Below are 4,272 nucleotides of genomic sequence, written 5' to 3'. Positions count from 1 at the left end.
TTTTAGGGGGGCTAGAAATTTGAAATCCTTTCATTTATTTTAAGGGTTGTTACAGTGTGTGATTCACTGAAAGGTCCGCTAGTAGGAATCATAGGACTCAACATGTAGGTGCACTCAGAGCTAAGGCTTATTACAGTAAAGGGTTATCAGCAAGGTAGAGACATGGTGGAGTCTGGAGAAATCCATACACAGGCTTACTTACGCTCTCTCTTTCCTGGGAGGGCGCTCTCAGAAACTGAACGGGCTTCTTTTCCAGCAATGTGTCTGCCCAGGGAAGCCCATTAGAGACTCAGCGCCTAAGGTTTTTATGGGGAACTAGTCATACAGATACCCTCTTTCTAGCACATTCCAAAATGCCAGATTCCCAGGAGGAAAGCAGGTATTCAGCATAAAGCAAAGTGATTTCACAATCACAGCAAACCACCTTGAATACTTAGGGAAAGTTTCATACCAGTGCAGAGAATGAGTCAAATGTGAAGATAGTAGAATACAGCCAAGGGCCAGCCTGTAAGCAGGTCCATCTAAAGACAACAGTGTCAGGCCTGCTATGTTAACTCAGCTGAGCATTGGCCCCCTTACGTTTCTACTTTGTAAGTTAGTTTTTCTATTTACCAAGAAAATAATCTCTTTTGCTTGGGCTTTCACATTAAATGTGATATATATCGTTGTCCATCAGTTTGCATCTTTGGTCCTCATGTTGTGTTTCATTCCTAAAAATCAGTCCTCTATAAAGTTTACTTTATTATTAGTTTTTCTTCCCAAAACACAAGATCTTGGTTTTATCGATCGACTTCATTTTTTTTTCTTTTTCTTTAATTTGTGTTTTTGTCTGTATTGATTCCTTTGTTTTCTTTGGCTATTTTTTTCTAGTCTACAGTTGAAAACTAAATTCGCTTAAATATGAAAATGTAAAACCCATGAACAACTGTTACAGCAAAACTAAGTAGCACCAAGGTATCCCCAGGAATGCCAAAAAATCAAATGGGTAAGAACAAACCACCAATGCCACAAGACCTGCATGAGATCAGCAACCAAGTGGGAAGAAATTAAGGGAAAAAACAGACACAAACCAAGAGAATTTGCAGGTAATGATCAGGGTAGGGAACAGAGCCAGAGATCCTTAGGCAAGAAAAAAAGGCAGAATTAGCATGTCTATGATGAAAGCACACTTGAAACACATGCTTGTGAAAATAAAACGCTAACATTATAGTTTTAAATGAGCTAAAATTATTTAAGAAAATGATACAAGATGTGAAATAGAGCCCAAATCTAAAGTAGTAAAACTTGGAAATAAGGTGACAAAATACAGAAAAAAGTATTAAATAAAAGCAAAAATTATTTTTAAGATGAAGAGTAAGTTATTTTTATAAAGAACAAACAAAAGAATAATCTTAAGCTAGGAGAAAAAGGAAGAATTTTAAATTGAAAATAAAAAGAGTTTTAAAATTTGTGAGAAAATGTAAATACTGAAGATAGGTAAAGAACATCTAACATCTTCTTCCAGGGACCCCCGGGCTCCCAGCCGCCCCCCCCCCACAGCCTCAACACCCCCATGATGGGACCTCACATTCAGCCCTTCATGTCATCGCTGTTCCCAGGGGGCGCCCCCTGCGGACACCAAGTCAGCTTCCTGTGGGCCTCCCGGGTTCCCAGCCCCTCCTCCCTTGCGCCATAGACCCCTCCCCACGTGCTCAGGGGCATCCGAGCATGGGCCCAATGCAAAGGGTGACTCCTCCACTGGGCATGGCCAGCGTTGGACCCCAGACCTATGGAGGTGGCATGTGGCCCCCAACTCAACTCCCTCGGCGGCCCGAGCCTGCCCACCATGAACATAGGCTCCAGAGTGCGTGGCCCTTGGGCCAGCCCCAGTGGGCAACTCGATCCCCTACTCCTCGTCCTCTCCCGGCAGCTACACGGGACCCCCAGGAGGAGGTGGGCCCCCTGGAACACCCATCAAGCCCAGACCGAGAGACTCCACCAACTCCAGTGAGAACATGGACACCATCATGAACCCCATTGGGCCGTCGCTGGCAGGGCTAACTTCCCGCTCGGCCCCGGCTCTGAGGTCTCCATGGCCGCAATGAGTGCGCTGGAACCTCACCACATGAACGGCTCCCTGGGCTCGGGCGACATGGACGGGTTGCCGAAGAGCTCCCCGGGCACCCAGCGGGATGACGGCAAGACGGCGGCTGCCGGGACCTTCCCGCACCCGTTGCCGAGCGAAAGCGTAAGCGACCGCGTCAACTAACCCCCGCCACGCCTCGCGCCGCGTAGTCGGCCGGAGGGGCCTGGCGGGTAGACCCCGGCGGGGCGGGGCAGGGCCAGGGGAGGGAGGCGGGGCCAGAGCAAGACCGTGACCACGGCGGGCCAGTACTCGCCCTGGATGACCATGAGCGTGTGACGGGGTGGCAGCCGCTTGCCCACTGCCAGCTTTGGCCTCTGCTCAGCGCCCCTGCCCAGGGCCCAGGGCCAGGTGCTCAGGTGGTCTGCAGGGGGAGGGTCTGAGCTTACACCTCGGGCAACTGGACTCCTGGTCGAGGCTTGGAGGCCCCACACAAAAGACTATCATTTTATAAAAAACGCAAGGACCTCAGAGAGGCTCTTTCCTGTATGGCCCTTCCCCCCACTTCTGTTTTGTCCTGGGGGACTCCTAGGAGGGAACCTCCTTGTCCCTGGACAGCAGGGGGTGGACCCCAATCAATAAATGTAATTTGTTTGGGTTTTTGGTAAAAAAAAAAAAAAGAACATCTAACATCTTGATAAAAAGGAGTCCCTGAAAGAAGAAGAAAACCAAAGTAAGGAAATATAATACAAACAAACAAACAAAAAAAACTGTACTTCAACAAAACATTTTTGAAATGTATAGATGCATGTATGCACCCATATACAGAGGGTGCCAAAAAAAACTTATTTTAAGAAAGGAAAAAACTGCATTAAAATTGTAATATTCAATCTATGCCGATAACAAAAGATGAATGCAAGTCACATTTGACTTCTGCAAATACAAGAGGTGCTCAAAGTAGTCACCATCGGCATCCAGACACTTCTGATTATGGCGAACTACTACTTGAGCAACATTGACCAAAGTGTCCACTTGTATCACTGCACATGCCGTTTCAATTTCTTTCCAGAGTGCCACCAGTGTACCCAGTTTTCTACGGTACACCACATCCTATAAGGTCCCCCCCCCATAGGTAGAAGTCAAGGGGTATTAAGCTGGAGGTTCTGTTGCATACTCTCGCCTCCATTGTTGTTGTACTTCCACAACGTTCTCGAATTTCAAATACCACTTCAAAATGGTCTTGCACTCCTCAAACAACTGTGCTTCCACCATTTTCTTTGACTGTCCTGCCTGTGGCATGGTGACGCTAGCATTCATTTGATTGACGCCATCTTTTGAGCCAACGTCATACTACACATTGCTACCGTAATTCAACTTTGAAAAGTAATACATAGATAACATCTATTAAAACGTGTATACTTTTTTTGGCACCCTGGTATATGCACACATATATATAAACATTTTGAAAATATATATTGATAGAGTACACTATGTGGTACAGAATAAAGACACATAATGACCAACAGAATTTTACTCTAATAAAATTATGAGAATTTAAATTTAAAATTTTTTCATTTATTTTTATTTTTGTTAACTGGGCCAAAAGAGCATCTGACTGATAAGGAAAATGAAAATTCAATTGGATTAACATCAAGATCATGAATTTCGGGACTAAATTTAGGGTATCCCATGAATACTTTGTGAGAAATCAACTAAAGAAAAAGGTTCAAACAACCAAAATATATAAAGATGTTAACATAAAGACTGATGGTGAGTATTAAGTATATTAAAATATAATTCTAGGGCCGGGCAAGTGGCGTNCCTGGCTCCTGACTAAATACTAACTACTTCTCAATATTAGCGAGAGTCATCTGGGAGTGTGTTAAGAATACAGATGCCCGAGTCTTACTCCAGACACCATGAACTAGAGTTCTCCCTCGGTGATTTTGAGGTATATCAAGATTGGGAACAAGGAACTTGGAGGAAAGCATCACAGTCTAAGACAAAAACAGTGCAAAGTTTTCACAGGTTGACTCAGTTTAAGAAAGCAGAAAATGCTTCACTCTGAGTGAACAATGAGGAAAACACATTACCTAGACCAACTTTGACTTCAGTCCTGATCACCAAGAGGAGAACCTGGAACACTCCATCGATTCTGACTGAAGTTATGCTAAGGAGGTGGCTGCCCCATAGGTCGGCCCTTCATTTGT

At 44.8% G+C, this 4,272-nt stretch overlaps 1 pseudogene; it reads left to right on the top strand.

The window, feature by feature from the left end:
- Nucleotides 1–1,482: 1,482 nt before the first annotated feature.
- LOC109378723 (single-stranded DNA-binding protein 4-like) lies at nucleotides 1,483–2,401 on the top strand (annotated as a pseudogene).
- The last annotated feature ends 1,871 nt before the right edge of the window (nucleotides 2,402–4,272 follow it).

Source organism: Hipposideros armiger, unplaced genomic scaffold (genome assembly GCF_001890085.2).
Source record: "Hipposideros armiger isolate ML-2016 unplaced genomic scaffold, ASM189008v1 scaffold_2753, whole genome shotgun sequence".
Taxonomy (NCBI): Eukaryota; Metazoa; Chordata; class Mammalia; order Chiroptera; family Hipposideridae; genus Hipposideros; species Hipposideros armiger.
The sequence above is the reverse complement of the archived record's forward strand: the minus strand, read 5'-3'. Positions and strand labels throughout refer to the sequence as shown.